This window comes from Spinacia oleracea, chromosome 3 (genome assembly GCF_020520425.1).
Source record: "Spinacia oleracea cultivar Varoflay chromosome 3, BTI_SOV_V1, whole genome shotgun sequence".
Lineage (NCBI taxonomy): Eukaryota > Viridiplantae > Streptophyta > Magnoliopsida > Caryophyllales > Amaranthaceae > Spinacia > Spinacia oleracea.
The window spans coordinates 73,065,462-73,090,434 of record NC_079489.1 but is presented as its reverse complement, the minus strand read 5'-3'; positions in this window follow the sequence as shown (position 1 = coordinate 73,090,434).

Genomic DNA, 24,973 nt, shown 5'->3' with positions numbered 1-24,973 from the left:
CTAGTAATAGTTTTCGCTCAGCGAGGTGTTACTTATTGGTCCTAAAGGGGCAAGGTACACAAATAATTGTGAGTACATGTTAGTTTTGGTGAAACTCAACGATATAAGTAAGGAGTCCTTTTATGTCGTGGCAAAATCGATAGGTTTACCTAATAAGTTTTTAGACGTACCTATCAACCAAGAGTAGTTTCTAGACTATTAGAAAAAGGCTTTTGCTTACCTAAAATGTTTTAGAATTGAGTCGACAAACTGTGCTTAATTCTTCAATGGTTTTAGGGTCTTGGAATCACTTTATTCACACCTGCCGGAACAATAAAATCGAATAAAATGCTAATAACTTGTTTGAATTGCATGGTTGCTTTAATTTCAAGTTATTATTCATGATAAATGTTTAGACTTTGCATGCTTCAATGTATGTTTTAATTATTGTTTATAATTAAATATCTTGCACTACAATAAATCCTTTTAGAAAGGTAACAGTAAATTTCCTCGATTGGTAGTGAATCCAAGAACGATTCACGGAAAAGAGAGAAAGTGAGCAATTTAAAATGTACGTTTCTTATATCGACTTTTATGGTTGTTTTCGAAAATCAAAATCGAATGGCAAACCGATTGGTGCTTGTGAATTCAAAATACAATGTAGTTTTGAGATCATAAAGCATTGAGTTTAATACGCTCAGCTTTACCAATGGTTAACAACCTAATATCTTTGTCCATTTAATTCTCGAATGAGTCTAGTCCCTAGACATTCGAATAGATCGATGCTTAGAGAACTTTAGAAGCTTCTGGTAAGATCATCTAGTTGAAACAAAATATTCAACATAAATTAAAATGGTAAAGAACCTTGTTGGTGACATTGGACATGTCTAACAAAGTATAAAAGTCAACACTAAAGAATTCAATTCTTAAGACTATAAGAAAGGGTACAAGAAATAGGAAAACGAGGAACAAATGAAAGGAATTTACGATTCCGTTTCTACCTATAAGTTTACGTTTAAAGAGAAGTGACCTAGCAATCAAACTTCCTTGGTATCATATACCGCTTGAGGTTCTTACTTCGGTAATAACTCAAACAATGGAAGCTAGGATACACTAATGACCTACAAGTGGGAAATGAAGCATAGCAATGCTACATTAGTTGTAGGGTCATCTAGTTTGTTTTAAGTCCTTTCAAAGGCTGGAACTTAATGGCTATTTTGTTCCATAATCAACATACCTAAATTTCTGTTTTCAAACACAGAAAGACTCACATTCAAGAAAAACAAAAACAATGTTTGTTTGTTTATTTGAATAAAATGGTCAATTACGGGTTGAGTCAATATGCTTGATTAAAACAAACAACTCTTTAACAATAAAACTTTACTAGGTTCAAATCAACCCCTTGATTTGAGTTCCACTAATCTTTGTCATTGTTGCTTAGACCATATCAACAAGTTAACATTCAAAAGCTCTATTTTGATGGACTTTTGAAAGTTGATTGATTTCTAGATCAATTTAAGACAACTAGTCTTACTTGTTGAAAGTAACAAAAGATATGAACTATTGTTAGAACGCCTAAACGATAGAGTTCAAAGCTAAAGAAAGGTTTTATGACTTTATTATTTCACACAGATTTGAGTGAATATAGGTTTATTTACTCAATGTGATATAAGTTTGAATCTGTTTGGCTAGTTCAAAGATTCAGAAGTATAAATCCCACTTGGCAAGAAATCATAAAGATCTAGGTTAGATCATATTAATGATTGCTTGAGACCAAGAATGATCATCAATGATTGTGTGTTGTAATTTCACGATCTAGTTCCATAAGATATGGCATATCTTAGTTGGAATAATCGAAGTCAATTAGTACTTGATTCGATTAATGATGAATCATAAGGACTTTTTCCAATAATTTCTAAAACAAAATGCTCAACTACCACCAAACTAAACCAAATTCGTCAAAGCTATTGAAAAGTAATTTCAGAATAACTTTTCATAAAATATATCTAGAGAGTTGCAAAACTCAGTGGGAGCTTAGTGTTTGTCATTCGACAAACTAAGGCCCAAGTATAGATATATGTTTCATTGTGATTTATTCAAATGAGACACAAGGGTATTGTTTCTACCATGAATTTTTGAGAACATAATGTTTGTTTGCTCGAAATAATGTCCTTTTGGAGATTCGTTTCCAAAATGACAAGTGGGAGAAAATAGACTTCGAAAGTCTTCGAGGCGAACAACAAACATAAACGGACATTCCGGAGGCTTTTTCGAAGTGCTTCAGAAAAACCGAACTTATTCTTTAAAGACTTTAGAAGTGGCTTTAAAGAATAGACATCTCTTAGAAGACTTTACAAGTGCTTCAAAGAGAACAGAATATTCAAAGGACTTTCAAGTGGCTATTGATATTCTATTGTTTGATGTTCTATACCCAAGTAGGCATAGAATTCAAGTCACTGAAACTATGCAATTCTTCTATTAGATAGTAAAGAAACCTACAACTTGCAGTCAAACTAAAAGAAGTGACTTGTAAGAAAGCTATGACGAAACCCAGATTCCCTAAAATGGTTAGAGGCCATATATAGACTATATGTTTAATTGGTTAAAGGCCATAAAACATACTCAATGTTTTGATGACAAAATTGAAATTTTATTGATTTGCAAGAATAGTTTCACACCTATTGGTTGCAAGTTTGTTTTAAGGATAAAAACCATCAAACATGGAATTGTGTTCACACACAAAGCTAGATTAGTTGCTAAAGGTTAAAAGAAAATTCATGGCATGGATTGTGTTGAAACCTCATGCAAAATCGTAATGCTTAAGTCTATAATTCAAGCAATGATTGCATATTGGTACATATAGCAATTGGATGACAAAACGTATTCCTCAATCAAATGTTGGAATAAACTATGTACATGGTATGTCATAGGATTTGTAGATCCAAATAAATGCTTGAAAAGGAATGCTAACTTATGAAATCTAAGTACAGATTTAAGCAAGCAATTAGGAATTGGAACTGTATTTTAGTGAAGCTAATAAGCATTTTAGTTTCATAAAATATACATAATTCTTATAGATATATAAGAAGTTTAGTGGGAGTACGTAAAACTTATTTGGTCCTATGTGTATCACACATATCTCTCTATTGTGAAATAACATTCAAATGTTAATGACTTAGATTTGAAATTATTCATCAATGATGGACCATGGCGAAACTTAGTACATACTGGGTATTAAGATCTATTTACAAAGATCTTATATTATTGTTTTGGATTAAGTAATGGCATTTACTAAATCAAACACGAAATACTCCATTGGAGATATTCGACCCATGTGAATAAATCTAAGTAATGAATGTTTGAACTATGTATTAGCATTTACTAAGTTAAACATCAAAGAATCTAATGAGATTCTTCACCTATATTATATGTCAAAGAATTTAGTTGGATTCAGTATCTACTGTAACTGAATGAGCTAAAGTTACATGAATAGAATTCAATTGGGAATTATTCTGCAAAAGAATTTATCATGTATATAATATAATATGAGGATCGCCAAAAACGTATCGTATGACTTTAGGCATGATGAACATATACCAATCTCTATTGATCTAATTGAAGATCAACTAGATTGAGATCAAGAAAAACTTATGGTACTTGAAAAGATACATAATATTAGTTCTTGACTCAAGGAAATAAAGATATGCTAAATATTGATGCTACACGCATAAACACTGGCAAAGGATCAAGCAAGACCCTTTGGAGTTAACCATTGACAAGGACGAGCTAAAGAGCATCGTGTTTCGAAATGGCAACATGGATTGGAGACCATGAGTTGTTGCGTGGGAAATTAAAATAATAATTTCTATGTTCTAAGATATAGTTGGAGAGTCTTCCACATATCTATGAACTGCTTGGATAGGTAAATCCAAACAAAGCATCACTAGCAACCTATACAGTTGAAGTAAAAGTAATTATTGCCTAAGAAGCAATAAAACAGGGTTGTTTAAAGTTCTTCACTGAACTTGGGAAGATCACCTATCTGCTGGCTTGATGGTTCTTCATTGAAAAATGCGTAGAACCACTCTTGAAGCAAGAAAAAGGTCTGCTAACTTGATGGTTCTTCATTGAGAAATTCGTAGAACCACCATTGTAGCGAGAAAGACTAGACAAACTCGAAAAGATCTTATCATCATATCTCGAAGAACATTCGATGAAAAGGATATTAAGATTGGCAAAGCATGATAACTAAACCTATGCAACAAGTGAGAAGCAACACTCACGTTGTAGCACTGGAAATCAAGCATAGCTTTGAATTCCATGAATTGTTTTAGAAGATGGGTTTGAGGCCCATGGTTATAAAACATTGGGGTTGAACATTTATCATATATGAAATGTATTTTCATATTCCATTTAATCTTGGTTTAGTATTAAATGATGAGTCCCTTCAAATTTGACTATATATTCAAGATAGACTGTCAGGACCAGTCCTGTGACTAAGAAATGTCTATCAAGTGAACTTGAATGTCAAAGGTTGAAAATGCTCCCTACTCGGAGTTTTCTATAAAATTGGACGCATAGAAAACGTTAGACGATTAGAATGCAAGATGACTAGTAGTTCTGTTTCTTGAACTATGTGGACATGGCAATGTCATAATCATTTGCATAGATACTTACTTTGGGAAGACTAGTATCGGACAAGACCTATGAAACTTTACTGTAAGAGATGAAATCTGTCATAACTAAATTTCATTAAATTATTAGACACTAAATCCTCAATACCTGAGTGATTTGAGATTACTTGTTTGAGAACTGGTTGCTTTGACGTTGACCAACCGTCGCACCATAAAAGGAGGCTATAAAGGCAACGCTCAGGTAATCACCTATCAAACGAAGTCTAATCTCAAGATCGCAAGATTGGGATTGTCCTCCCATAAATCGGGATGAGATGCTTAAAAGTTGTACAAGGCCACTCGGAGAGCTAGAAACTGTGAAATGCATGGCCGTGCTCGGATGAATCATAGGCTATGATTATCTGTTTATTTGATCAGTTGAACTCTGAAACCGAGGAACACCTCTGGACATAATAAGGATGACAACTCTTACCTTATGTTCAAGAGCAAGCATCGAGCGACAAAGGAATTAGGAAATGCACACTTGTCCCTAAGGACAAGTGGGAGACTGAAGGAAATAATGCCCTTGGTCCAAGTATGCATTCTATGATAAGTCTAATAAATGCGGTTCAGTAATAATTAACAAGTTAATAATTCAGTGAGATCAAGTGAGCTGAATGCCTAGCTAGAGGCCGCTTCAGTTCAAGTGGAATTAGTAATATTAATCCACAGCTTACTCTTGACTGAACCCGTAGGGTCACACAAATAGTACGTAAACGGATCAAGTATTTAATGGCATTAGATACTCCATCTATGGATATTCGGAATCGACGGATCTTGGTTTCAGTGGGAGTTGAGATTGTCACAGGCAAGAAATGAATACTCCAGAAACGATGATATTGCCGGAAACGGAAATATGGATCGTATCGGAAATATAAATATTATCCAAGTCGTAGATGTTGCCGGAAACGGAAACATGGTACGTATCGGAAAATATTATCGGAAATGGAAATATTGCCAGAATCGGAAATATTGCCGGAAACGGAAATATTGTCAGAATCGGAAATATTATCGGAATCGGAAAATAATTCCGGAAACGGAAATATTAAATATTTGTTCGAAACGGAAATTGATTCCGGAATCGGATATATTAAATATTGTTCGTATCGGAAATGAATTCCGGAACCGGGAATTTAATCGGAAGCGTATCGTACGAATTAGCATCGGACGAGGCCTGCCGGACGAAGGCCCAGCACGAAGTCGGGCCATCGCCCAGCAAGCCAAACGCGCGCCCAGCCAAGGCAGCGCCCAGGCCCACCGCAAGGCAGGCCTAGCGCGCGCCAAGGCCATGGCCTCGCTGCGTGGGCTGCTGCTCGCACGCACACGCATGGGCGGCCCTCGTGGCTGCCGTGTGTGTGTGAGTTTGTGTTCATGCATGATTCCTAAAACTATTAGAGTTAGTATATGATTAAATTCCTATTCCTAAAAGGATAAATTAATTAAATAGAGTTCTTGTAGGATTCTAAGTTTAATTAATTCGCATCCTACTAGGATTCCAATTCCCTTTCCATAACTCTATAAATACGTGCCTAGGGTCACATATTTTCAGAGATTAATTCAAGTATTCAAAGTGAGTTTTGAGAGAAAAATTCAGCCACATTCCTTGCTCAATAGTGCCGAAAATTCTAGTACCTTAAGGGCGATTCTAGTTGGTCAATCTTAAGGCGGATCCGGACGTGCTGTGGACTATCTACGGAGGGACGACACTTGGAGTCCTAAAGACTTGTTCTTGTTCGGTTCAGGCGCAGCTAGGGAGGGCACGCGACAAAGAGTATGCATCTAAATTATGCTATATGATTATGTGTAAATAATATGTATTCCTGGGTTAATGGTTGTTTCCGCATGATTTATGTAATATCATATGTATCATAACCTAACAAATTTGTGTCTTTTAAGTAATTTGTTTCTAGTTAATTCTATTGAACTTTTCTAACATGTTATATTGTATTTGCGTTATTTTTCAAAATAAAGAATAAGGAACCTGTCCCGTGCCATCTATACCTGAACATAGGCTCCGAGAAAGTCTTTGTTGCCTATGGTACCATATGTCCAGAGTTGATCCTTGATCACCACAACGACGTCACTTCCGATAACGTGAAAGTGAGCGTTGATGATTTTGAGCCCGCGTACAAAGAAGATCCCGTCCCCGTGCCTTCTCAATATATTAAGAAACTTGCTCAAGCTCATGGTACCTTCACTCAGTGGCCAAAGCATTTGGTGTCGCTTACGAATGAGGAGGTAACTAACATATGCATGATAATTTGAAGTAGAACTATTATACCATGTATGGTCACTAATATGTATATCGTTATTTGAAAATCATACCTCAGGTAAACAAGCCTACAAGTAAAGAGCCTAAAGGGAAAGGGAACAAAGGGAAAGAGATAGTGCTTGGGAGAAGTGGATGCGAAACAAAAGCGTCCAACACTAAATCAAAAACATATTTCCTTGAAAATTATAAAGTGCAAAATTTGAGTAGTAAGTGCAATGTAATGAAAACTATGATGTTGAGATTAAAAGAAGGGGAGCGCGTTAAGGTGCAAGGCACTAAAAGGACATTCAATATGGAAAAAGACTTTGAAATTAGTGTCACCGTTGAAGACACCGATCAACTTCTCTCGGGAGCATGGCTAAATGTATCGATAATACAAGTTTTTATTATGTGAGTTACCTAAATTAATATTTTGCCCCTAAATTTGATTTTTATGATTGTCTTAACGTTCTTATTACACTATATATTATAGGGCTTTGAGTGAGTTGTGTTTTCACGATGATTGTCACTCCAATACTATTGGATTCATGTGCCCGGAGATGATCTCGGCCACCATGTTAAAGACCGATGCAGATCGAATTCTATCGTACATGACGAGGTCCATGAGTGCACTTACTTCTAAGACATTCATCTTATGTCCATACTACGAAAAGTATGAAAATTAATTTGAACTTCGTTTTTAATTGATTGTTATAAATTTAACTTATTTTTTTCTAACTACATATGTTTATTGTTTGTATGTAGGAGTCACTGGATGCTTTTAGTTCTTTGCTTATCTAAACGTGAGGTCTACATATTTGATTCTCAACAGAAGAAGAGAAATTTGATGATTAAGGAGCCACTAAACAAGTAAGTAAAGTATGCATATGAAAATGCCATTTTTGCTTAAATTTTTGCCTAAAAATGTCCTAGAACGACCAAATTAGCCTTAATTGTGAAATAATAGATTGTAAAGAGCCTTAGAAATTTGTAAATATGCATATTAAAGGTGTAATAAGTTTGAAAACATTCCTTAGGTTCTTTAGTTCAAAGTTGGGTTCGAAAACGTCATTTTTGCCTAAAAATGTCCTAGAACGACCCAATTAGCCTTAAATGTGAAATGATAGATTGTAAAGAGCCTTAGAAATTTATAACTATGCATATTAAACGTGTAATAAGTTTGAAAACATTCCTCAGGTTCTTTAGTTCAAAGTTGGGTCCGAAAACGTCATTTTTGCCTAAAAATGTCCTAGAACGACCCAATTACCCTTAAATGTGAAATAATAGATTGTAAAGAGCCTTAGAAAGTTGTAAATATGCATATTAAACGTGTAATAAGTTTGAAAACATTCCTTAGGTTCTTTAGTTCAAAGTTGGGTTCGAAAACGTCATATTTGCCTAAAAATGTCCTAGAACGACCCAATTAACCTTAAATGTGAAATAATAGATTGTAAAGAGCCTTAGAAAGTTGTAAATATGCATATTAAACGTGTAATAAGTTTGAAAACATTCCTTAGGTTCTTTAGTTCAAAGTTGGGTTCGAAAACGTCATATTTGCCTAAAAATGTCCTAGAACGACCCAATTAGCCTTAAATGTGAAATAATAGATTGTAAAGAGCCTTAGAAATTTATAACTATGCATATTAAACGTGTAATAAGTTTGAAAACATTCCTTAGGTTCTTTAGTTCAAAGTTGGGTTCGAAAACGTCATTTTTGCCTAAAAATGTCCTAGAACGACCCAATTAGCCTTAAATGTGAAATAATATATTGTAAAGAGCCTTAGAAATTTATAACTATGCATATTAAACGTGTAATAAGTTTGAAAACATTCCTCAGGTTCTTTAGTTCAAAGTTGGGTCCGAAAACGTCATTTTTGCCTAAAAATGTCCTAGAACGACCCAATTACCCTTAAATGTGAAATAATAGATTGTAAAGAGCCTTAGAAAGTTGTAAATATGCATATTAAACGTGTAATAAGTTTGAAAACATTCCTTAGGTTCTTTAGTTCAAAGTTGGGTTCGAAAACGTCATATTTGCCTAAAAATGTCCTAGAACGACCCAATTAGCCTTAAATGTGAAATAATAGATTGTAAAGAGCCTTAGAAAGTTGTAAATATGCATATTAAACGTGTAATAAGTTTGAAAACATTCCTTAGGTTCTTTAGTTCAAAGTTGGGTTCGAAAACGTCATATTTGCCTAAAAATGTCCTAGAACGACCCAATTAGCCTTAAATGTCAAATAATAGATTTTAAAGAGCCTTAGAAATTTATAACTATGCATATTAAACGTGTAATAAGTTTGAAAACATTCCTTAGGTTCTTTAGTTCAAAGTTGGGTTCGAAAACGTCATTTTTGCCTAAAAATGTCCTAGAACGACCCAATTAGCCTTAAATGTGAAATAATAGATTGTAAAGAGCCTTAGAAATTTATAACTATGCATATTAAACGTGTAATAAGTTTGAAAACATTCCTCAGGTTCTTTGGTTCAAAGTTGGGTTCGAAAACGTCATTTTTGCCTAAAAATGTCCTAGAACGACCCAATTAGCCTTAAATGTGAAATAATAGATTCTAAAGAACCTTAGAAATTTATAACTATGCATATTAAACGTGTAACAAGTTTGAAAACATTCCTCAGGTTCTTTAGTTCAAAGTTGGGTTCGAAAACGTCATTTTTGCCTAAAAATGTCCTAGAACGACCCAATTACCCTTAAATGTGAAATAATAGATTGTAAAGAGCCTTAGAAAGTTGAGAAATATGCATATTAAACGTGTAATAAGTTTGAAAACATTCCTTAGGTTCTTTAGTTCAAAGTTGGGTTCGAAAACGTCATATTTGCCTAAAAATGTCCTAGAACGTCCCAATTAGCCTTAAATGTGAAATAATAGATTGTAAAGAGCCTTAGAAATTTATAACTATGCATATTAAACGTGTAATAAGTTTGAAAACATTACTTAGGTTCTTTAGTTCAAAGTTGGGTTCGAAAACGTCATTTTTGCCTAAAAATGTCCTAGAACGACCCAATTAGCCTTAAATGTGAAATAATAGATTGTAAAGAGCCTTAGAAATTTATAACTATGCATATTAAACGTGTAATAAGTTTGAAAACATTCCTCAGGTTCTTTAGTTCAAAGTTGGGTCCGAAAACGTCATTTTTGCCTAAAAATGTCCTAGAACGACCCAATTACCCTTAAATGTGAAATAATAGATTGTAAAGAGCCTTAGAAAGTTGTAAATATGCATATTAAACGTGTAATAAGTTTGAAAACATTCCTTAGGTTCTTTAGTTCAAAGTTGGGTTCGAAAACGTCATATTTGCCTAAAAATGTCCTAGAACGACCCAATTAGCCTTAAATGTGAAATAATAGATTGTAAAGAGCCTTAGAAAGTTGTAAATATGCATATTAAACGTGTAATAAGTTTGAAAACATTCCTTAGGTTCTTTAGTTCAAAGTTGGGTTCGAAAACGTCATATTTGCCTAAAAATGTCCTAGAACGACCCAATTAGCCTTAAATGTCAAATAATAGATTTTAAAGAGCCTTAGAAATTTATAACTATGCATATTAAACGTGTAATAAGTTTGAAAACATTCCTTAGGTTCTTTAGTTCAAAGTTGGGTTCGAAAACGTCATTTTTGCCTAAAAATGTCCTAGAACGACCCAATTAGCCTTAAATGTGAAATAATAGATTGTAAAGAGCCTTAGAAATTTATAACTATGCATATTAAACGTGTAATAAGTTTGAAAACATTCCTCAGGTTCTTTGGTTCAAAGTTGGGTTCGAAAACGTCATTTTTGCCTAAAAATGTCCTAGAACGACCCAATTAGCCTTAAATGTGAAATAATAGATTCTAAAGAACCTTAGAAATTTATAACTATGCATATTAAACGTGTAATAAGTTTGAAAACATTCCTCAGGTTCTTTAGTTCAAAGTTGGGTTCGAAAACGTCATTTTTGCCTAAAAATGTCCTAGAACGACCCAATTACCCTTAAATGTGAAATAATAGATTGTAAAGAGCCTTAGAAAGTTGAGAAATATGCATATTAAACGTGTAATAAGTTTGAAAACATTCCTTAGGTTCTTTAGTTCAAAGTTGGGTTCGAAAATGTCATATTTGCCTAAAAATGTCCTAGAACGTCCCAATTAGCCTTAAATGTGAAATAATAGATTGTAAAGAGCCTTAGAAAGTTGTAAATATGCATATTAAACGTGTAATAAGTTTGAAAACATTCCTTAGGTTTTTTAGTTCAAAGTTGGGTTCGAAAACGTCATTTTTGCCTAAAAATGTCCTAGAACGACCCAATTACCCTTAAATGTGAAATAATAGATTGTAAAGAGCCTTAGAAAGTTGAGAAATATGCATATTAAACGTGTAATAAGTTTGAAAACATTCCTTAGGTTCTTTAGTTCAAAGTTGGGTTCGAAAACGTCATATTTGCCTAAAAATGTCCTAGAATGACCCAATTAGCCTTAAATGTGAAATAATAGATTGTAAAGAGCCTTAGAAAGTTGTAAATAAGCATATTAAACGTGTAATAAGTTTGAAAACATTCCTTAGGTTCTTTAGTTCAAAGTTGGGTTCGAAAACGTCATATTTGCCTAAAAATGTCCTAGAACGACCCAATTAGCCTTAAATGTCAAATAATAGATTTTAAAGAGCCTTAGAAATTTATAACTATGCATATTAAACGTGTAATAAGTTTGAAAACATTCCTTAGGTTCTTTAGTTCAAAGTTGGGTTCGAAAAGGTCATTTTTGCCTAAAAATGTCCTAGAACGACCCAATTAGCCTTAAATGTGAAATAATAGATTGTAAAGAGCCTTAGAAATTTATAACTATGCATATTAAACGTGTAATAAGTTTGAAAACATTCCTCAGGTTCTTTAGTTCAAAGTTGGGTTCGAAAACGTCATTTTTGCCTAAAAATGTCCTAGAACGACCCAATTAGCCTTAAATGTGAAATAATAGATTGTAAAGAACCTTAGAAATTTATAACTATGCATATTAAACGTGTAATAAGTTTGAAAACATTCCTCAGGTTCTTTAGTTCAAAGTTGGGTTCGAAAACGTCATTTTTGCCTAAAAATGTCCTAGAACGACCCAATTACCCTTAAATGTGAAATAATAGATTGTAAAGAGCCTTAGAAAGTTGAGAAATATGCATATTAAACGTGTAATAAGTTTGAAAACATTCCTTAGGTTCTTTAGTTCAAAGTTGGGTTCGAAAACGTCATATTTGCCTAAAAATGTCCTAGAACGACCCAATTAGCCTTAAATGTGAAATAATAGATTGTAAAGAGCCTTAGAAAGTTGTAAATATGCATATTAAACGTGTAATAAGTTTGAAAACATTCCTTAGGTTCTTTAGTTCAAAGTTGGGTTCGAAAACGTCATTTTTGCCTAAAAATGTCCTAGAACGACCCAATTACCCTTAAATGTGAAATAATAGATTGTAAAGAGCCTTAGAAAGTTGTAAATATGCATATTAAAGGTGTAATAAGTTTGAAAACATTCCTTAGGTTCTTTAGTTCAAAGTTGGGTTCGAAAACGTCATATTTGCCTAAAAATGTCCTAGAACGACCCAATTAGCCTTAAATGTGAAATAATAGATTGTAAATAGCCTTAGAAATTTATAACTATGCATATGAGACATGTAATAAGTTTGAAAACATTCCTTAGGTTCTTTAGTTCAAACTTGGGTTCGAAAACGTCATATTTGCCTAAATATGACCCAAGGAAACAAGTAAAGTAGTGATTTATAATTGCACTTACATGTAAAATATTCTTTGCTTTTACATGTGTACGTAAACAAAGTATATATAATTGCATATTTTATCGAATGTGTAGTGCTTTTCGGAGTTACAAGAGATTAAGTGGACAATCTAAGGGAACTAAATTAAAATGGTTTCCAGCACAGGTATAATTAGTTTATTATTTATCTAAGAATCAAGTTTTTCAAAATTATAACATACAATGTGATAGAAATTTTACTTGTGTTATTTATTTTAATGCATGTAGTGTGCTCAACAACCGGGATCACTAGAATGTGGCTATCACGTAATGCGTTTTATGTACGACATAGTAATGAATCATGGTAATAGTCAAGATCTTACTAAGGTATGTTCTCATAAACTACGTACTTTATATAATAAATTGAAGTACACAAAACTATTATATTGATCATCGATCGTTGATAAATTGAATTATTTACACTTTTGTAGGATTTTTCAAGAACATTGCCTTATTCACCGGAGGAGATTAATGAGGTGAAAGATTTTTGGGCAGATTACTTCATGAACAATGTCGACTTTTAGCTTAATTTGTAATATGAACTCGATCTCTAGCTAGATACCTTTGTTGTAGTAATTTTATGTTTGTTTTGTAACATATATGTTGGTTGATCTATGACGAATTTAATTGCCTTTTATTGGGAACGTTAATTACGTTGTAAACTATTGTGACAGGTATTATTTATATATGTATTCCCGGTATTGGAAGCGTCTACTTTCAAAGACGATCATGTCGGAATTTCCAATAAAATATTAAAAAACCTATTTAAAAAAAAACAAAAAAAAGTCATTTGCCACGCACGTTAGCTTAATGTGCGAGGCAAATGACTTAAATTTTTGGCGCCCAAATTGTCATTTGCGTCGCACATTAAGCTATTGTGCGTGGCAAATGACTTTTTTTTCTAGCGCCTGAAAGTCATTTGCTACGCACTTTAAGCTAATGTGCGTGGCAAATGACTTTTCAACATGGTGCCTGAAAAGTCATTTGCCACGCACATTTGCTTAATGTGCGACGCAAATAAGGGTCATTTGCATCGCACTTTTGTGCGATGCAAATGACTTTTAGTCATTTGCATCGAGATCTTTTGCCACGCACAATGTGCGATGCAAATGAGCTTAAAAGTGCGATGCAAATGACCCTTTTTCTACTAGTGTTTGGAGCTTTCCCCTACGGGGCAGTTGTTTTAGGAACCTTCGTATTTTGTACTTTGTAGGAGTCGCCACCAAACATTGTTTAGGGTCTTGTTTGGATAGACCGTAAATGACTCTATTAGGATAAGACTTAAATCTTCGAAACGGATGGGTGAGATCCGGGCAAGGGAACGAGATGCTTATTCCGCGGGCTTTACAAATAATTCGAGTGCGTGACACAACATTTTCGAAAATACCCTAGTTTATACTATGTGGGTTTGAATTTAGGACAAATTGAATTTCTACTTTGTATGGAGGTCACTTTGCTTTAAAGTTAATTTAAGGGAACCTAAGATCGGTTTGTCCAAAAAATTATCTTTGTTAAGCGTGATGTAACCTTGCATTTTGTTGTATTTAGCATGTGCGGGGAGGAAAGCAATAAAGCAAATAAAGCAACATCACAATAGTAAATAAGTGCGGAATTAGTAAATACAAGACCCCCTAGAAATGGACTAGGGAGTAGGTCCACATTGCCTAGAAGGACTAGGCAAGTAAAGTTGCAGAATTGAAATGCGTTATTGAAATGTGTTATTGAAAGGTGCGGAATTGAAAGTGCGGAATTGAAAGGTGCGGAATTGAAATTGCGGAATTGAAAGGTGCGGAATTGAAATTGCGGAATTGAAAGGTGCATAATTGAAATTGCAATATTGAAATTTGTACTTGGGCACATGAGATCCGAACGCCAAACAGCTACTTAATAATAAGTGTGCTCGACACGAATTGAAAGCCAAAAATCTCAACTTGGGAGAAGTTGGTCATCCCAAAGTATCCTAGATTTTGCATATAGAACTTGAACTTGAAAGTTTGAAACTTGAAATATTGAACTTGAAATACTTGAACTTGAACTTGAAATATTGAACTTGTACTTGAAATATTGAAATTAAGAGACTTGAATCTTAAAGATCGGGCCTTTTAATGTTGAAAAGGTTAGATCTTTGACGTGCGCGCTCTTGCTTTGAAAGGATCCTAGTTTAGGGAAGTAGTCATGAGCAACCCTAAACATTATTGAATCTTGAAATTTGAAAACTTGAACTTGTATATTGAAAAATAGAGTGTTGAATCTCAAAGAATAAACCTTTAAAAGTTAAAAAAGGCATCATCTTTGATTACTCCATGCTTTGGAATGATTCTAGTTCAAAGAAGTGATTACAAACAACTTTGAATATCCTTGAATCTTGAAAGTTTGCATTTTTATACTTTGAAAAGTTTGGATTTTGAAAAGATGTATGATTGTTGCAAGTGATATTTTTAAGAGTAAAAATGCCAACTTACTAATCATTTTGAAAATAGAAAATCAAGACATCATTGAATAGATTAGGGTTGGGATTCGGAATTACCTAGTTATGTTTAGGCAAGCTTTCCGATTAGAACTCCCAATTGCTTAAAGCTTGAAGATTGTATGGTATTTTTGAAGGATTTTGTATTAATTTTTGTATTGAATATTGAGGTGCGATTTTTGTATTATGACGTTATGTCTTGAATCTGACTCTCCTAATGCTTGAAATTAGGGGGTTTTTATAGGAGGAATGGCTGCTAAACGCCAGCCATTGCCAGCGCAGCACGCCGAAGCAGCGCCAAGCGCTGGTGACGTGGCGTGAGTGCTGCCATAACAAGGACGCGGGCTCCGTCCTTGATTTGTCTTGTATTGATGTACCTTCGTAAGAATAGTACGATGCTTGGCACGTAGTGTTTTCTTGGGGGTTAAGAATTGATTTTGCCTCTAAAAACAAGCCGTTTCGGGTTTTGAATTTCGGTTTTACGGGACGAGGCCCGACTTGCTCGGTTTTGTGGGTCGGCGCCCGAATTTGACTTGCCTTATATGATTTTGAGTGGAAAAGGCTTAGTAAAACCAATGGAATGGTCTACTAGATGAGATTGTACTTGGATTTTGAAGTTGGTTTTTGAAAATTGTATTTTGTACCGAGTTCCGGAAGGGGAACGGCCTCGGGGGTTGGATTGTGGCTCTTGGATTTTGGACATGCTTTTAGCAATTGGAATTTCCGCACTGAATTTCTCCAATTACCTAACAAGAATAATGGTATCGTCATCATCCCAATGGGGAGACACAAATTAGGTGTCTACAGAGGCCTAGAGAGAATTAGGGTTCTCTGAGTGTCTAGGGTTAGAGTAGGATCGATTGTGGTATGGAAAACTTGGGTGTGTAGGTTATTAGAAAAACCTTACTAATCGTCCAAGCCAAAAGGCCATGACCGGCCAGCAAGCCCACACGACACGCACGACAAGTGAGCATGCAACCAGCTGGGCCATGGGCCGCGCGCTGTTGCTGCTGCTGCGTTGTCGCCTTTGGCCCGCGCGCGCACACACAGCCGCTTGGCTTTGGGCAAGCGCTGTTGTGCTTGTGTTGCTTGCGCACCATGTGCCCATGGGCCTCGAATGCTTCGTGCATTCGGCTCGTGGGCTGCTCTTCGTATTCGCGACTAATATCATTCCGGATATTATTTATCGTTTCGTATACGACGACTCACCGTCGTACGATACGATTTATTCGTTTCGCCCAGCTTACGAATATTCGCGATACGATTTACGATTCCGATGCAAGGTCGTATCGTATAATACGTTATCCAAAACTAATTCCCGAAAAGCTATTAAATGAATTTTCGATTCATTTAATCCGGTGATCTGTTACATGCCATTGGTGTGACCTTGTAGGTTTAGTCAAGAGTAAGTTGTGAGCTTAATATTCATTCGAACTCACTGATCGGAAGCATTGCTCCAGCTAGCTGTTCCGATCACTTGATCTCACTGAATTAATTGTTCGCAATTAATCTGAACCTTGGTATTAGACTTAATGCACCTTGGGTGAAGGACATATTTCCTTCATCGGCCTGCATCGTTGTGGCTGGGCGCGGGTGTGTGGCTGTGTGCAAGTGTGGCCGGTCAAGGCCCTTAGTCTTGGCCGGTTACACTAATATAATAATTAGGTTATTATATTTTTTCACACACTCCAACATTCAGTTTTCCATCTAACCTAAACTTAATTCCTATATTACGTTCTTCAGGTTTTCTCTCTCTGTGAAAAACTGTTCATCCCGAAAAGCAAAAATCTTGTGCGTTGTCTAAGATACAATAATCGAGACGGATCTGAATGTGTCGGGGAACCAAGTAGAGGAACGAAAAATGGAGTTCTTTGTTCGTGTTCGTTGATACAATACTCGGGAAAACACTCTTCGAATGTATGTTTGCTTAAACTGTGCTTTATACATGTTTCCTAGCTTTGGGGATGTTCCGCACATGTTATGTATGTTTTGTATTCCCCTACAAAATTCCCAAGGAAAGTTTAGTGTGAAGATAATAGGGAAGGTTCTGCAAGCAATAAATTGGACGGTCACAATCAAGCTATGGGACACATGCCAGATCATATTAAACACTTGGTAGTTGGCACTGAATCAACAAACTCTATTTTACCTATAGGAATAAATAACAATGCAGTAAACCAAGTTCACACTCCTTCCTCTCAAATTCCCCTTTCTTCAAATTCTCTCTCTTAAGAAAATCCTTCAAATAACATTTTGACAATCACTATTGAAAACAATGGAGCCCAACTAGAACCAATCTCAGGGCATACAAGTTTCCCAACCTCCGATCACTTACCAGGGAACGAATCGATATGGTTGGGTGCACCGGGGACCTTGTTATTCAGGCGAAATCAAGTGATGGAGGAGGACAGGATATAGGTGCAACAACAACAACACCATTTTGAGTTGCTCAACTTATTCCCAACAACACCGACGACGAATTTGTGCTCGATGGAGAGGGATGCCATGCAACAGCTCAGGGAGCCATTCAGAACATTGAATATTGTGGAGTCCCTGCATGAGGCGAATGGAGATGGATCAAGTTTGGATACCAACACTAGTAGAAAAAACCCTTATTGCAGCGGGCTTTTAGACCCCTGTTGCAGCGTACATCGTATGCTGCAACTGGGGGGCCTGCAACAAGTCTGAACTTGTTGCAGCGTACATTGTTCGCTGCGAAAAGTGCTTTTTGCAGCGTACATTTATATGTACGCTGCAACAAGTGTGTAAAATTTGGCCAAAATCTAGACTTGTTGCAGCGTACAAATTGGTGTACGCTGCAAAAAACCCATTCTGTTGCAGCGAACATCTCTTTGTACGCTGCAACAGGTAATGATTTTTGCTAAATTTTACACCCTTGTTGCAGCGTACCCTAAGAGCTTTAGGCGGAAAATTTTTAATTTATTTAGGGATATCTGGAGTGCCTTGCACACAAATATAGAAACCTGTCACAACAATAATAATATCGCTAATAATATCGCAACCTGTATAACAATTATAAAAACAATAACTGGTGTTTTGTATATTATATATCCCAAAACAAAGTGCATGTAGTACATTCAAAAATATGTACATTCCAATTTCAACGTACGCATACATTTTAATATAAAAGATTGTTCTATAACATCTAAGCCAACTCGATCAAACGCGCTCAGGCCAATGATAAATACTTGCTGGTAAAAAACTTAGCCCATTGCTCAGGAACCACATCAATTTCCTCACTAGCATAAGGCGCATTCCTCGTAGTATAGACCTTCAAAAACAAAAATTTGATGGGAGCATTAGATTAAATGGTTTTTTCATGAAATGCCCCCGAGGTTTGCAAAAACGCACCAAATACCCTCGTGTCTTTCAAATCACATAATATACCCCTATTTTTGCCTAAGTTTGCACCAAATACCCCTAATCCGACCTTCCGTTAGTCCTCCGTTAAGTCATGTTTATAATTCACAGAATGCCCCTATTTTTAAACTTATTGCACAATATACACCTATTTGTAAACTAAGTTGCACTAAATATCCAAACTGCTTTTTTTTTTTTCTTTTCTCTCCATCCCTTCCTTCTCTTTTCCTGATCCATCTTCTCCGGTGCACTCCATTGTTCTACAACCGCCAACATAAGAATCAACGTGCAAACAATCAAATTCGAAAAATCAATTACTTCCATTCACACTAATCGCCCACAAATTGGACTGAGATTGGAGAAACAAGAAGGGCGGACCCAGAGAAGAACATACGGGATTGAGCTACTTAAAACACAAAGGCTGCAAGAATTAAACCACTTTATCAAAGATATTCAGATCAACAACACTTACAACAACATTTACAGAGAATTCCTTAACTAAGTGCTTCATACTATCTTAGTAGTAAGTCAGAAACCTTAGAATTAGAATTCGATTCTGGAAATCCACCACCATAAATCCATAATCAATGTCTGCTTCTACATTGACTCCCAATTTTCTTCAAACAGTCTCCACTCAATTTTACTCACTCTCCCAATTCCGAATTCCCAACACCCTCAACTTCTCGAATTTCATTCAATTGCAAATCAAAATACCCAATTTCGTCAAAATCAGCTTCAATTCTAACCCTAAATGCAGCACTTTTTGACCCTTTTATGCTTCAAATTGCAGAAACTTTTGAAGACTCTCTCTCCTCTTCATCTTCTTCAACTCCCTTACCTTTGCAGAAACTAAGGGATTCATCCTCCGAATCCCTTCTTTCTCTATTGCTCGTTGCACTTGAGTGGGTCAATGAATCGACGGTGCAACCGAGGATGTTGAACCCTGGGCCGAGATCGGCCTCCGCCGGCGACCAGAGAACGGAAATCGGACGCCGTCGGCTATCAGAGAGCAGGAGGAAGAACAACTTCATTTTTTGCACCGCCGCGAAACTTCCGCACCACCGGAGAATCGACAACCTTCCCAATGCGGCCACCGGAGAACGACCACCCTCCGCGAAGCCAAGTCGACCACCATCAACATCTGATTTAAGTGATCCTCCGGATCACTATCGGCGACCAGAGATCGGCCTCCGCCGGCGACCAGAGAGCGGAGATCGGACGTCGCCGGCGACCAGAGAGCAGGAGGATCTACCCAAAATTACTGGGTTTCGAGTAGGCTGAAGCTTGAAGAACAGGGGAGAGGAGAGAGAAATAGAAGAATATGAGATTTTTTTTTTTGAGTTTCTGTCAAAGGGAAGGTAAGTAAATGGGGTCATAACACAATTAAGGGCAAAATAGTAAAACTCCACTAACGGTAGACTAACGCCGTTAACTGTTAGGTGCATCTCATGAAAAATACGGATAAATAGGGGTATATTATGTTAATCGAAACACGCGAGGGTATTTGGTGCGTTTTTGTAAACCTCGGGGGTATTTCATGAAAAAACCGTAGATTAAATGTCATTTTAGTCTAAATATGACATATAACGACCCAATGAGCCTTAAATGTGCATAAATATATTGGAATGAGTATTGAAAACTTTAAAACTAAGCATATTAATCATGTAATAAGTTTGAAATAAGTCCTTAGGTTCTTTAGTTTAAAGTTGGAACGAAAATGTCATTTTAGTCTAAATATGACCTATAACGACCCAATGAGACTTAAATGTGCGTAAATAGATTGGAAGGAGTCTTGAAAACTTAAAACTAACCATATTAATCATGTAAAGGGTTTAAAATGAGTTATTAGGTTCCTTAGTACAAGGTTAGGAGCGAAAATGTCTCATTTTAGCCTAAATATGACCTATAACGACCAAACAAGTCTCAAATGTGTATAAATAGATCGGATTGAGTCTTGAAAAGTTCAAAATAATCATATGAATCATATAATAAGTTGGAAATTAGTTCCTAAGTTCGTTAGTTCAAAGTTGGGAGCGAAAATGTCATTTTAGCCTAAATATGACCTATAACGGCCAAAGAAGTCTCAAATGCGCATAAATAGATTGGATTAAGTCTTGGAAAGTTGAAACTAATCATATGAATCATGTATTTAAGTTTGACATGAGTTTTTAGGTTCGTTAGTTCAAAGTTGGGAACGAAAGTGACATTTTAGCCTATATATGACCTATAACGGCTAAAGAAGTCTCGAATGTGCAGAGATAAACTGGAACGAGTGTTTGAAATTTAAAACTAATCATATTAATCATGTAATAAGTTTGAAATGAATCCTTAGGTTATCTAGTTATGAATTGGGAGCGAAAATGACTTATTTTAGCCTAACAATGACCTATAACGACCAAAGTCTCAAATGTGCATAAATAGATTGGATTGAGTCTTGGAAACTTAAAACTAATCATATGAATCATGTTATAAGTTTGAAATTAGTTCTTAAGTTCGTTAGTTCAAAGTTGGGAGCGAAAATGTCATTTTAGCCTAAATATGACCTATAACGGCCAAAGAAGTCTCGATTGTGCATAAATAGATTGGATTAAGTCTTGGAAAGTTAAAACTAATCATATGAATCATGTAGTAAGTTTGAAATGAGTTCTTAGGTTCGTTAGTTCAAAGTTGGGAGCGAAAATGTCATTTTAGCCTAAATATGACCTATAACGATCCAATTATCCTTAAATGTGAATAAATAGATTGAAACGAGTATTGAAAACTTAAAACTAAGCATAATAATCATGTAATAAGTTTGACATGAATCATTAGCTTATCTAGTTCAAAATTGGGAGCGAAAATGCCTTATTTTAGCCTAAATATGACCTATAACGACCAAACAAGTCTCAAATGTGCATAAATATATTAGATTGAGTCTTGGAAACTTAAAAATAATCATATTAATCATGTTATAAGTTTGAAATTAGTTCTTAAGTTCGTTAGTTTAAAGTTGGGAGCGAAAATGCCATTTTAGCCTAAATATGACCTATAACGGCCAAAGAAGTCTCGAATGTGCATAAATAGATTGGATTAAGTCTTGGAAAGTTAAAACTAATCATATGAATCATGTAGTAAGTTTGAAATGAGTTCTTAGGTTCGTTAGTTCAAAGTTTGGAGCGAAAAAATGTCATTTTAGCCTAAATATGACCTATAACGATCTAATTATCTTTAACTGTGCATAAATAGATTGAAAAGAGTATTGAAAACTTAAAACTAAGCATATTAATCATGTAAAAAGTTTGAAATTAGTACTTAGGTTATCTAGTTCAAAATTGGGAGCGAAAATGCCTTATTTTAGCCTAAATATGACCTATAACGACCAAACAAGTCTCAAATGTGCATAAATAGATTGGATTGAGTCTTGGAAACTTAAAACTAATCATATGAATCATGTTATTAATTTGAAATGAGTTCGTAAGTTCGTTAGATCAAAGTTGTGAGTGAAAATGTCATTTTAGCCTAAATATGACCTATAACGGCCAAAGAAGTCTCGAATGTGCATAAATAGATTGGATTAAGTCTTGAAAAGTTAAAACTAATCATATGAATCATGTAGTAAGTTTGAAATGAGTTCTTAGGTTCGTTAGTTCAAAGTTGGGAGCGAAAATGTCATTTTAGCCTAAATATGACCTATAACGATCCAATTATCCTTAAATTTGCATAAATAGATTGGAACGAGTATTGAAAACATAAAACAAAGCATATTAATCATGTAATAAGTTTGAAATGAGTCCTTAGGTTATCTAGCTCAAAATTGGGAGCGAAAATGCCTTATTTTAGCCTAAATATGACCTATACCGACCAAACAAGTCTCAAATGTGAATAAATAGATTGGATTGAGTCTTGGAAACTTAAAACTAATCATATGAATTATGTTATAAGTTTGAAATGAGAAAACTCTACATAGAAAACTCAAACTCCACATAGAAATAAAATCAGTTTAATAATTGTGTTTGCGAGGGGGTATTTCACAAGCAGGAGATGACTAGTTTGCATGATGTATAAGGCTAATTATAATTATGGTAAATAAAAAGCAATTTAAAGACATACCAAGTCATCTGTCAGCATTTCCACCTTTTTCACTTCCTTGGAAAAAAAACCAACGGTGACTGCATATTTTAAGCAAATTACAATTAGTACATGAAAGCTATTGACGGATAGACATACAACGACACTGTAAGTGCGAATAAAATTAGTTATTAGTGTCACTGATGTATTCGCCTAGCTAAGGAGATGCAAGACGGACAGCAAACCACCATAGGGTTATAGGGGAAATAGCATAAAGTAGCAAGAATATAAGCACGCACTTACTGTTCATCTTTGTAAACACTGTAATATTTCTTTACATGCTGCCGTTGACCAATAACTTGAGCGATTTATATACTAATCAGTTGAGTCGTCCAATAAATCTCAACAAGAAGAGAATAAAGTGGAAAACCACTTTTGCATGAACCCTATAGAATCATCAACAATAAGCCAAGGAAAGGCTCATATGAGCGCAAAAGAGGGAATTACAAATTCACATAACAAGAGACCATAAGCTAACCTACTGAAACTATCATAAACACCTGATCATTTCACATCTCGATATGAAATGGATATTGGATTCAAGAAACTAGCTAGTAATACCATCAAACTAAAAGAGATCCTAAAAACAAAACAAACAAAACAGATTAATAGATCCCCTAACATTAATATATACTAAATCCTTCACAAATCCAAGGACGGAGTAGAGAATAATGTAGCTAACTTCTAACCTAACTTACTGCACAGAGAATAAATCACTGTTTCAGATTAGCAATTATGGAATACATAAATAAGTTACAGAGATAACTAATTATAGTACCAGTATATATTCTGTATAGTGCAGACTCTGCAGACAAAAGATAAATTGATGTTTGTGATGCAGCGAGTCAGCAACTACCCCTTTCAATAGACAATAGTGTTTCCTTAAATATAGAAACAACACAAAAATGGAACTTAAATAACCATTAAAAAATCCAAATCCTTGACACCAACCACCCCTCGCCTCAACCTTCCTCTTGATGAAAATAATTCATGCATGACCCCTTCCCCAAGACCCCTTCATTTGTCCATCATTCTAGCTATTAATTTGTCGTCACTGCCACTTAAATGTTGTTGCAGGTAGATTGAACATAAAAAATGGCGAATGAATACAACCATCTAAATCAGAGTAATTACTTGGTCATTGACGTTGTACTGAACTTCCATAAGTACAGGTGATCGAAGTTTTTTCACGATGATAAAAATTGTATTCTGCAGTCTGCTTGTTTCAAACATCTTAACCGCATTCTTCTTCACTTAATTATCACTTCAGGAAGACAGGGAGATTGCATTGCTAACAACTGTTTTATGGCTCGGGAATATATCATTTCAAGTTACTAACAATGAAAACCACGTAGAAGCTAACAACAGTTTTATGGCCCTGGAATGTATCGTTTCAAGTTCTACCAATGATTTATTGCTTTGTAGTATGCATCATTTTATCCCCAGTATGAAAAAATAAGTTATAATATTGAGTGTTCTACAGCTCCAATTGCTAATATGAGTTGCATATCTGTTCTAGTGTATTTTAATTTCACCAGCTTCTCATATGGAAGCTACTTTTCAATTTAGTTGTCAATTTTTTTCATAGCTGCCTTGTTTATAGCTTTAACTCAGATTCATGACTCATTGATTCATGACTCATGTAGTTGGCGCCAATGAGTAATCGTAGACTTCCAGGCACAAAAATCGATTACTTTGCGAATGGTTTTTGGGTAACTCTACCTTTTCTTATCCCCTACAAGCAAGAGGCTAGCTGGAACCATAGCAGAATAGGATTTGACTAGGGAGCTCTAACTCAAAGTCTAAAAGAACAGACAGATCTGATTGTAACTAGGCGAAAGAGAGTAAATGTAAATGTAATACTTCATAAGACCAACTCAAAATAATAAGTACCAGTAACAAATTCAGGAGGCTGAAGATTAAGTCGCAAAATAAGCCTTGCAAATGCTGGTGTCAACAACAAAATAGAAGCCTGCATTTTCAAAAAAATCACAAAATAAGAATTTGCTCAAACTCCTGCATGTTCAATTGGTATCAAAATTATAAAACTTCAGTTATGTGTCAGCGTATTTCCATGAAGTAAATCAATTTAATCCAAAAGGGTTACAGATATTCCAGCAAACATTTTCATCGACTTTACAATTAAGTTATCAGATAATACAAACAAAAAGAAAACCAAAAAGGTGATTAGAAAAGAAGTGTTCCAGAATCAAATCCAACGTTTTTTCAAATTGCATTCAAATTAAATACCAACTTGTAATTTATCTATAATTCTTAAATAATGCCGAAAATTGAACTTTTCAATTGCCAAAGATACAGAAAT